The sequence below is a fragment of the Ailuropoda melanoleuca genome, chromosome 5 (genome assembly GCF_002007445.2).
Source record: "Ailuropoda melanoleuca isolate Jingjing chromosome 5, ASM200744v2, whole genome shotgun sequence".
NCBI classification, from domain to species: Eukaryota; Metazoa; Chordata; class Mammalia; order Carnivora; family Ursidae; genus Ailuropoda; species Ailuropoda melanoleuca.
The window spans coordinates 72,910,933-72,922,645 of record NC_048222.1 but is presented as its reverse complement, the minus strand read 5'-3'; the positions used below and the strand labels follow the sequence as shown (position 1 = coordinate 72,922,645).

The window sequence follows — 11,713 nt, the reverse complement described above, 5'->3', positions numbered from 1 at the left end:
AAAAAAAAAAAAAAAAAAAAAAGTGCTGTTGAGAAAAAATAAGGAAGCATAGAGTAGAAAGACTCATTTAAATATAATTAGGAAAATTGGCTTGTTGGACTTTTTGGGGGATAGTTATCACTTATGACTGTCTGTTGGTCAGATTGCGTTTCTGGGTGAAGGAAGCCGTATGATAGCCATTTTGAAGCATTTCAATGACTCACAGCTACTCTGTGTGAGGGTAGCGCTTTGATCTCAATTTGAATTTTGCTAAGTGAAGCTAGCAGTCTCGTCTCTTATATTATCTTGGTGCCACTATTGGCTGCTCCTGACATAGCCTAGATTTTTCTATGCGGACTGAAATTCAATCTGTCTGGGCTTGGTTCTTAAACATAGCTCTGTTGGCTCAATCTCTAGCATTTAGAAGGGCCTAAATGACCTATGTGTGTTATCTGTGTTATCAAGGGAGAGGACCAATAGATTTGCTTCTTTAAAGTTCTAGTCCATTAGTATCCCAGTGTGAAGTGCTCTGTGCCAAGTGCTTAGAAACAAGTGCTCTTCCCATAGCCATGGAAAATTCTCTTTCCTCCTTCCTTTTTCTTTATTTTTTCTTTCTTTCTTTCTTTCTTTCTTTCTTTCTTTCTTTCTTTCTTTCTTCTTTCTTTCTTGATTTTTTTCTGTTTGAGGATATGAGGGTACAATCACTTTTTTTTAGATTTAAAGCAAATGTTAGTGATATATATCCAGGTTACTCTTCTGATGATTTGAAACATTTATGTTTAAGTCTGCACCCAAACAAGCTATTTATATCAATAACAGTCCCAGATTATGTTGATGGTTGATTTTTTTTTTTTTACAAAATAATTCATTATTGTTTATTTGTGATCTCTACTGTTATAATGTGATAAAAGGTAGTGTGGGAGAATCTTTGCTTTCTGTTTGATTCTGCTAGGCCCCATTAATCTGAAAGCATTTAGCTTGGTAGAGTAGATTCTCAAATGCTGGTGTAAAAATTGAAAGCAGACCCTTGTAGCTCTTTGTTAATGCATTCAGGTGTGCTGTGGGTTCCCGTCCAGCTCTTGGGGGGAGGATCTCAGAATAACTAGTCCAGTTTCCCTTTAAAGAGAGGATCTTAGTCTAAAGAGGTAAAGTGAATTGGTTAACACAAGGTAACCTTTTGACTACATGAACTCCCTTGGTCATCTGGTTAAGCCAGTGGATCCCTTTCTTAGAATAATAATTTTAAATGCACAAAGTCAACTATGAAGGATTGAAAATTAAACCCAGTTGTATTGAAATACAGCTGTCAAGATATTTTTCAAAATTTGCAATATTGTAACATGTATGCTTATCTGTGCACTAGATACCAAGATCTCCTGGCAGGTCTAATAACTACCGTACTTTTGAATTAGTGATGAGCATATATGATTTTCTTAAGATATCTGCAGTGACCATGATATGATATGAAAATACCTATGATTTCAGTTTGGTACAAGTGGTGGTTTATTGCCTGTTGTCATAATTAAAGTACCTGCTGAGGGTTAGAAAATAGAGATGTATTTTTTTCCCTTTTCAAGTCCATGGATCTCTGAATTTGAGCACAGACTAAAAATCCTTGGCTGAAGATCACACAGCGGATTAATTACTGAACCAGAATAAGCAACAGTAGTAAGTAACACTTGCTGATCATCTGTCTACAGAGGCAGGATGCTGCTAGATATTGTACAGCTGATGAAGAAGTCTTTGCCCTAATGTGTTCTTGTTCTAATAACATTGAGGCTAAGAACAAAGGGCAGAGAGAATTAATATTTATTATAAATTTACTTTGTGACTGTTTTAAACCCTTCAATTCAGTATGTTCCAGGTACTTGTGGGGGTTGTGGAGACATTTTCAGTGAGCCCATGAGATTGAAAACTTTTTTGGCTATGATGCTAAGATGTTATTGGCCTATTTCAGTCTACCCTGTCTTGAGTATATGGTTTCCCAGAGCCTGCATGAAGTGTGGTACCGCAGCAGATTGAACGCCGAAGTCGATGGGAGAATCCAATTGCCTTTCATGAAGGTAGACATTAAAGAGATTTACAAAGATGCAAAGCAGTGCCTCTCCTAAGTGTTTTTGTTTGGAAAATTGTTTTTATTTGGAAAAATACATATTCACAAAAAACATACATTGGGGTTATTGTGATTATTTTATTTTTATTTAATTTTTAAAAACTTTTATTATTTGAGACAGAGTGTGCAAGCAGGGGGAGGAGCAGAGGGAGAAGAATGAGCAGACTCCACACTGAGCATGGAGCCCAAGGTGGGGCCTGATCCCAGGACCCTGAGATCATACCCTGAGCTGAAATCAAGAGTCAGTCACTCAACCAACTGAGCCACCCAGGTGCCCCATGATTATTTTATTTTTAAGATTTTATTTTATTTATTTATTTGAGAGAAAGAGAGAGAGCACAAGTGGAGGGGGAGGGTGGGAAGGGATAGAGGGGGAGGGACAAGCAGACTCCCTGCTGAGCAGGGAGTCCCCTACGAGGCTCCATCCCAGGACCCCAAGATCTTGACCTGAGCCGAAGTCAGCTGCTGAACTGACTGAGCCACCCAGGTGCCCCTATTATGATTATTTTAAATTAGTTAAATAAAAAAGTGTAAAATGTCTCAGTTTTACTTTCTAATACGGTAAATAGTGATAGAGGTACCCCAGATAAACAAAATCTCTTTGAGATTCTCCTAACTTTTAAGAGTATAAAGGGGTTCCAAGACCAAAAAGTTTCAGCTTTGCTTCTCTAGCTGTTATTTCATTAAATTGAGATAATGCTGTAGTTCTCATCTATTGTCTCCTTTTCCAGATAAGAAAACTGAGGCTTTCCCCAAAGTTTCCCCAAACTTTAATTGTTCGTTGTCACCGTGATCTCTGCTGTGTCCAGGTGCCCTTGTGAAGCAGCTTCATGCCTGATTCCAACCCATTTGTCTGGTCTGTTTCCTTGTTCATCTTCTGTGTTGCTGCTTTTTTTTTTTTCGTCTTTACTGAAAACAATTATTGGAAAAGAAAATCCTACATTCCTACCATTAAAGGAGAACCAGTATGACATGTCATAGGAAAAAGCAACTATAAAAATAACACCAAAAAAAAAATAAATAAAACAGCAGTGTACTGGCATCTGGCTAGAATCCAGTACCTGTCAAGCCATTTCTCTATTAAAGAGCAAGGATGATGCCCAACTCAAGCGATCTCTCTGTTGTAATGTAGATCCCTGTGATTGGTGGAAGTTAACATTCTGTAAAGTAGCTGGGAACACTGACTTAGGGAATATGGAGCCATCGCTCCTAGGCGAAATTCAAGGTCAGGTTGCTGTGAGCCTCCGGTCACATTTTCATCAACTGGTCAATACATAACCTTATTTTATGTGTGTTCTATGTAAGGTTTAAAGACCTTATTTAAAATACATCATTGATTTGCTGGCAGTGAACTCACGCCTGAACAAAGCTTATCTAACACATGTATTTTCTCCATTAGAAAATTCCCAGCCTTTTTGGGGTAGGAGCACCACACAGTACTTCAGTGCAATGCTTGGGGCCCGTTTCCAATAGTGAAATCATTAACAAAAAGCATAATAGGTGAAGAGCATGGCATTGCCTTTAAAACTACAAAAAGGATACTTGTTTGCCATATGAGAACCAAAACAAAAAGAGGGCGTGTCGCCTTGTTGGACCTCAGGTGGGAACTGCTCCTCACATTCTGCCCCTCTGCACACATCTGAGAGGGCCCTTGACAGTACCAGGAATATTCATTTGAGGCTGCAGATACATTTTAGCCAGTAGGAGAATTCACAAATACAGAATCTGCAAATTATAAGCATCAACTGTAGTTCGTTAGATAAAAAGAGAATTAAAAATGGAATCGCCGTTAGAATAATCAGTCCTTAGAGCCTCCTAAGAACCCTAGCTACTGTCTGCCCACACCTTGCCTGCCCACACCTCTCAGTGTCTCTCTTTTCCCCTTTATTCCCTTTACGTGGTCTATAATTATCCTATTTATATATTTGTGTTTACTACTTGTCTCCCGTGCTAGAGTGTAAAGTTAGGAGGACAGGAACTTTGTCCTTTTCATGAGTGAACCCCAGCCCTGGGAAAAGCACCTGGCATGTGGTCAGCACTCAGTAAATAAATGATGGAGTAATAAATGAACACTGAACTCATCATCTACCTAAATTTGTCTTGTCTACTGTAAGAGGTCATTTTCTCCAGGCCATGGAGTATACTGCCGTGTCCTTCTAGTGAGGTGCAATCAAAAGCAGTGGGAAAAGGCACATTTAAATAATAGATAAAATAGATTTAATAAATTGCTTACGCAGAGGTTTGTGTGAACATTGTGGAGTGGGAGAGGAATTGAAATCCTAAATGATGCATTATTAGATAGGAAGGGAAAATTGGAATTGTCCTCCTATTCCCTCTCCCCCCTTCTCCTCCTCCTTCATAATTTGTGGAGGCTTCATGGAGGAAGGTGCTTGACCACAGTGGTAAATAGGGTTTAGGACGTTCTGAGTCATTGCGTTAGTGCTGTGTGGAGCACATGACTTGGAGAGAAAAGAAGATGAAGTCTAGTGAAAGAAACAGGCTTTTATTTTATTTTATAAGATTTTATTTATTTATTAGAGAGAGAGTGTGTGAGTTCTAGAGCGGGGAGGGTCAGAGGGAGAAGGAGACTCTCCTCTGAGCAGGGAGCCCCACGTGGGGCTCAATCCTGGGACTCCGGGATCATGAACTGAGCCGACGGCAGACGCCCAAGGTGCCCCGAAACAAGGCTTTTAAATGCATTTGTTCTTTCCTATTACAAAAAAGGAGTTGAGATCCCTTACAATAAACACAGTATATACTGTACACAGGGTAATTAAAAAAATAGGAGATTGCAAGTCATGTGGAGAAGAAAAAGTAATTTAGAGTACTGGCAAGGGGCTTTGTAGCAAGAAGGAGTGGTTACTCAAGATTTAGTTTGTCCGTTTTCATAGAAGGCTTTTTGTGGTGGTCATACCTTTCCACGTGTTAGCTGAAACTTAACTTGTAGTTTCTCCTCATCTAAATATTAAGAGACAAACCAGTGGAGTTTGGGGGGTAAGGAATCAAATCTCACTGTAGTGAATTTTTCCATAAAGGGAAAATTTCCCACTTCTGGTTTATTCCCAACAATATTCAATGTGACAACAATTACAGCTCTATACATAGAAGATATTTTAGTACTGTCAAAAGAATAAAGAAAGGAACATGGGTCAATCTGTTGTGACTCATTTAAATTGAGAGTTAGAATAGCATTGTCATAGAATTTGACCTGTATCTGTGTCTCAGGAAATTGATTAAGGTCACATAATTTGTTCTTCACTAAATGTTTGAAAGGGGGGGAAAAATAGTTTTCTCCCTCATCTAATAGATAAAATCATTTATGAACTGTCTGCTGTCTGTGGGTGTCAAAGGTATAACAGGTCCTTTGGGAGTCCTTCGACATTGGTTTATAGGTAGCGTCCAGCATACCTCAGGAATCATGCATGGGCTTTTATTTTTAAGTTTAAAAATGTGCTTTTGACATCAGGAGAAGAAATTACTTTGAGGCAGAGATTTGGGTAAGCAAGGGAAAGCAGAGGATGGTTGTGTTAGTTTTATTTTTGCAAGTGATGTCCAGGCCATGTGCTCTAGGAGCCTGAGCTGGCAGTCGGGACTCAAACGATTGTCTGAGTTATTGGCAACCAGTTCCCAAGCAAGAGACAAAAGTGGTCTTTGTCTTTCACAAAGCTCTGTGCCATCGCAAAGCTGCTATTGTTCCAGTGGCTTTATAGTCATGGATCCACGTTTCCAGATTGTGCCATTTTCTCCTACTTTCTCATACCCCATTAAACTCTGGGACTGTCCATGTCAGATACAGTAGTTGGACCCCTTGGATACCCTGTCTCTCTAAGAATCCTAGGCATCCATTCTTTATCTTGTCAAATAACTTGAGGAAAAGAGATCTGAGCAGAGATTAATTCCCTCTTGAGAATAGCTCTTTGCTGACTCAGCCAAGGTGAGTAAGAATGCATCCTGCTGACTGGTTTGTTACATGTGTACCTGGGACAGGATGCGCTGTACTTTGTTCTTTCTCTGAGTCTGGAATGATAGGGCTCTCCCTCCCCAGACTTTCCTGCTGGAGACTGGTTATAAGTCATAAATCTGAGTTATAAAAATCTGACAGCTTTGCCTTTTTGTGTGTAGAATCAAAATATTAAGGGCTAGAGTCTATACGTATCCCTTCATAGCTAACATCCTTGTATATTGGAAAAATATGCCCCAGAGGCATAAAGTGATTAACCAGAGTCATGGGTCTACTAGCAAATTTGTTTCAGCCTATTGTCTTCTAGCTGCTTCCTCTCTATAACTGGACAGAGCAAGTTTCTTTATACGTCTGCTTAGGGGTCTGACAAGTAATTGAACCCCATGCAGTCCTAAGGGGAAAATGTCTGTCTTCCCTGGGTTTTTTCTAGGTGGAGATTTTGGTATAAAGAAGATCCAGCTATCAAATCATCTTCTCCCCCCTTTTATTGAAATATCATTGACATATAACATGATGGCATGTTCACATGTACAGTGTAAAGTGTCTAGAATGTGAAATGATCACCACGTTAAGTCTAGTTAACATCCATCTGCACGCATCGTTACCAAGTTTTCCTCCTGATGGAGACTTTTTTTTTTTAAAGATTGATTTATTTATTTTAGAAAGAGCTTAAGTAGGAGGAGCAGAGGGAAAGGCAGAGGGAGAGAGAGAGTCTCAAGCCGACTCCACACTAAGTACGGAGCCCGATGAGGCTCGATCCCGTGATCCTGGGATCACAGCCTGAGCTGAAACCAAGAGTTGGACGGGTAACCAACTGCGGCACCCAAGCGCCCCATGATGAGAACTTTTAAAGGCTACTCTCAACTTTCAAATACACAGTACAGTATTATTAACTGTAGTCATTAGGCTGTACATTACATCCCCAGGACTTCTTTATTTTAGAATTGGAAGTTTGTACCTTTCGATTGCCACCCATCCCCCACCTTTGGCAGCCACTAGTCTGTTCTATCTATGAGTTCCATTTTTTGGGTTTTTTTGTTTGTTTAGATTCCACATGTAAAGTGATATCAGACAGTATTTGTCTTTCTCTGACTTCTTTCACTTAGCATAATCCTGCAAATGGCAGGATTTTCTTCTTTTTTTTATGGCTGAATAATATTCCTGTATGTCTGTATCACATTTTCTTTATCCATTCATCCATTAGTGGACACTTAGCTTGTTTCCAAATCTTGGCTGTTTTAAATAATTATGCATTAAACATGGAGGTGCAGCTATCTTTTCAAGTTAGTGTTCCTTTGAATAAATACCCAGAAGTGGGATTGATGGATTAGATGGTAGTTCTATTTTTAATTTTTGAAGCAACTCCATACTGTTTTCCATACTAGCTGCACTAATTTACATTCCCATCAACAGTACACAAGACTTTCCTTTTCTCCATATCCTCACTAATACTTGCTTCTTGTCTTTTTAATAATAATGTTCTGAAAGATGTGAGGTGATATCTCTTTGTGGTTTTGATTTGCGTTTCCCTGATGATTAGTGACGTTGGACATCTTTTCATGTGTCTCTGGGGCATGTGTCTTCTTTGGAAAAATGTCTGTTTATATCTTCCCATTTTTAATTTGGATTTTTTTTTTTTGCTACCGAGTTTATGATTTCTTTATCTATTGGATAACTCCTTATCAGATAGGTGATTTGCAAATATTTGCTCCCATTCAGTAGGCTGCCTTTTCGTCCTGTTGACAGTTTTCTTTGCTGTTCACCTTCCCCTTTTTAAGAGTTCTGGGAAGGAAGTGTGTTCTGGAGGTTTGAGCCTGCAAAGTAGAAGTCACGCTGTGGGTTCCATGGTGGTCATGTTTCAGGCCTGCTCTGGGCCCAGTGGTCTTTGGTCCCCAGCTCCGTGGTATTGACATAATGTCAGTCACAAAATTAATAAGTAGCATGACAGTCTTACAACTTTACAGGCATGTTTGAGAATGAATGTTACTATGGTTTACCGAGTGTTGATGGGTGAAGGAGAGGTCATGTATTGATCATAAAGGATTATAATATTGACCTGGAAGTGAGAGAACATTGGTCTTTTTTTAGACCTGTATTTTGAGCAAAATAGTGATGCTGTTCGGAACACTTAAGCTAGGAGAAGTTTGAGCAAGGTTCTTTGCTGTCGTGGTGGATGCCAGTCCTCCTGCACTTTTCTGATGGGAAGGGGCAGTGGGCAGTTTGATACTGGGAGGATATGCACCCTCATCTCAGGCCGAGAGCTACTGTGGACTTCGTATTGGAACACACTCCTCCTAGAACAAGGCTGGCGACTGTCTACCTGGTTTCTGAGCACTCCAGCCAGGCTTTGAGCTCCCTTATGAACAGGAGCAAATAAACAGAGAAGGCTTGCCCCCCACATCATGACAGCGTGATTCATTTTAGTTTTTCCACCTCACAGGGCAGTTTCTATGAACTTCCATGCTTGTGTATCTTTTCTCAATCAGTGGGTACTCGAAGCATAGTTACACATTTATTGTCTTTGAAAAAGGAATCCAAAGGCTCAGAAAACGTTGGGAACTTTGGTATAAGTGTGATTCTAATGTGCTGTGTCTTATAAGAATACTGTGTGTGCCATATCATTGTGGTCTGAAAGATCCAATTAAAATTGGTATAACCTCTATCAAGTATTGATTAAAAAATGCATATACTTTTTGACTTACCAATTCCACTTCTGTGAGTTTATCCTGAAGATACAGTAGCACATGTGGGGAATGATATACGGACAAGTTTATTCATTAGAGCATTTTCATAAAAAAAAGTGAAAATGTATGTGAGTTAGTGGGGGATGGGTTTAGTAATTTATGGCACATGCATGTAATACTATACCATTAAAAATATCAGGCTCAGACAGACAAAGTATCTGCTAAAGATGATACTGGCATTTGGTGGTTTAAGGATGATGTCTTCAAAAAATGGTGCTAGGTCACTTGACTGTGTATATTGAAAAAATGTGCTGGGCCATATGCACCCCAATGTTCATAGCAGCATTGTCCACAATAGCTAAATCGTGGAAGGAGCCGAGATGCCCCTCAACAGATGACTGGATTAAGAAGCTGTGGTCCATATATACAATGGAATATTACTCAGCTATCAGAAAGAACGAATTCTCAACATTTGCTGCAACATGGACGGCACTGGAGGAGATAATGCTAAGTGAAATAAGTCAAGCAGAGAAAGACAATTATCATATGATTTCTCTCATCTATGGAACATAAGAACTAGGAGGATCGGTAGGGGAAGAAAGGGATAAAGAAAAGGGGGGTAATCAGAAGGGGGAATGAAACATGAGAGACTATGGACTATAAGAAACAAACTGAGGACTTCAGAGGGGAGGGGGGTGGGGGAATGGGATAGACTGGTGATGGGTGGTAAGGAGGGCACGTATTGCATGGCACTGGGTGTTATATGCAACGAATGGAGCATCGAACTTTACATCAGAATCCGGGGATGTACTGTATGGTGGCTAACATAATATAATAAAAAATCATATAAAAAAAAAAGAAAAAAGAAAGAAAAAATGTGCTGGACCCCTGCCTAATGCCAAAAAAATTGATCACTGGACCCCTACTTCATGCCATAAAAAATGATTCCAAATGTCTGAAAGGTGGAGACTTTCCATTTGTCATCATGGAGTTGTAAACATAATGGAAGCCCCACCAGAAGATCTAAATAGAACAAACAAAACCATGGAGGGCACCTGGGTGGCTCAGTCAGTTAAGCATCTGCCTGCGGCTCAGGTCATGATCCCAGGGTCCTGGAATCGAGTCCTGCATCGGGCTTCTTGCTCAGCACGGAGTCAGCTTCTCCCTCTCCCTCCTGCTAGTGCTCGCTCTCTCTCTGACAAATAAATAAAATCTTTAAACAAAACCAAACCAAACCATGCAATCATTCTGGCTGTTGGTGAGGACATATGGCTGTAGGAAGTCTCACGTGTCGTGGAAGTGTACATCGGTACAACCATTTTGGAAAGCAGTTCAGTAGTTCCTAGGAAAGTTAGGTGTGGACCTCCTCTGTGCCTCAGCAGTTTCACTGTTAGGGGAATGACAAGTTTCTACCAAAAGCCTTGTGCAGAATGTTCAAGTACACTATGTAAAATAGCCCCGAATTGGAAACCACACACATACCCCCTGGCAGTTGAACATACGTGTAAGTTATGGTGTCCCCACTCAATGAAATACCATAGGGCAGTGAGAATGAAGGATTTACATGTCCTCACAAAAATACAGTTAAATCTCGCAAAAGGCTATGGGAAAGAAGGTGAACAGAAAAGAGTACCTATTGTGTTATTGAATTTCTATAAATACGAATACAGGAAAAACTAGTTGGTTTTTAGAAGTCAGGGTAGTGGTTACTCTAGGTGTCTGCAGGGTGAAAGGTGTGCTGGCAGTGAGGATGAGCAGAGCATTTAGGCTGTTGGTAATGTTGTCCTTTCTTGATCAGGGTGCTGCATAGCTAGGTGATTCAGTTTATGAAAACTTAGTGCACTGTACATGTGTGGCACGTGCATTTCCTGTATGTGTGTTACACCAAAAGAAGAATTTTGTAAAGGAAAAGAGTGAGGCAGCTCTCTATACATTGATAGGAGCTATTTCCAAGATATATTTGAATGTAAGAGCAAGATGCAAAAAGTGTCTATAGTACTAATTTTGTTAAATGAATATTTGTGCCTTACCCACTGTGTCCAGCACTGTTCAAGGCACTGAATGCAGTAGGCAGAGAAAAGTATGTGTTTGCGTGTGCTTGTAAATGCCAGACCATTTCTGAAACTGTACGTAAGAAATTGTCCCATCAGTCGTTTCTTGGAAGGGGATGGTGAATTGGGTGTCAGAAGTAGAGAGCTTTTATTGAGTACTTTCGCAACTTTTAAAGTTTGTGCAATGTGGATTCGTTACCAATTTGAACAAATAAATAAATTGGACTTAAGGATCCTATGATTATTCATGTAATGTGTGACCTAAAGGCAGTAGCTGTTGTCACCTCTGTTTTAGAGGTCTAGCAAATGAAACAGAGTATTTTGGTGGTTTGCCCCAAATCACACAGGATGTCTTGGCTGGGTTCGGCAATTAGGTCTTCGACCCCATCTCTCAGCCTTATGCTGACTCTTGCATATTCTAGCAAAAATCTAACTTTATGTGTCCCTGCATTCTTGAGGACCGTCCATAATTTTGTATACTTTGCTTTCTATGGTTGGGTAAATTACTTATGACACACTTTGTTTCTTTTTTCACAATCAAAAACCAATTCCAGGGGCGCCTGGGTGGCACAGCGGTTGAGCGTCTGCCTTCGGCTCAGGGCGTGATCCCAGCGTTGTGGGTTCGAGCCCCACATCAGGCTCCTCCACTGCTGAGCCTGCTTCTTCCTCTCCCACTCCCCCTGCTTGTGTTCCCTCTCTCGCTGGCTGTCTCTATCTCTGTCGAATAAATAAATAAAATCTTTAAAAAAAAAAAAAACCAATTCCAAGATTGTTCTTCACTTAAGGGCAAAATGGAATTTTCATGTTTACACTAGTCTCATCTCTTTATAATCCTAAAACTAAAAACTCGCAGAATCACATCTCACTAATTTTAACCTGTCAGCTGTCCTAAGGATCTAGATAACTGTTTTATGGCTGATAAACC

General features: G+C 40.0%; 1 protein-coding gene and 1 long non-coding RNA gene across 3 annotated transcripts in view; both read left to right on the top strand.

Moving 5' to 3' along the window:
* DOCK5 (dedicator of cytokinesis 5) overlaps window positions 1–11,713 on the top strand; it is a 213,681-nt gene that overhangs the window by 3,814 nt on the left and 198,154 nt on the right. The gene's annotated exons all lie outside the window — the stretch shown is intronic.
* LOC117802388 lies at window positions 2,306–3,120 on the top strand. Its single transcript, XR_004625743.1, has 2 exons — window positions 2,306–2,363; window positions 2,824–3,120. It is a non-coding gene; the product is annotated as an uncharacterized LOC117802388 (long non-coding RNA).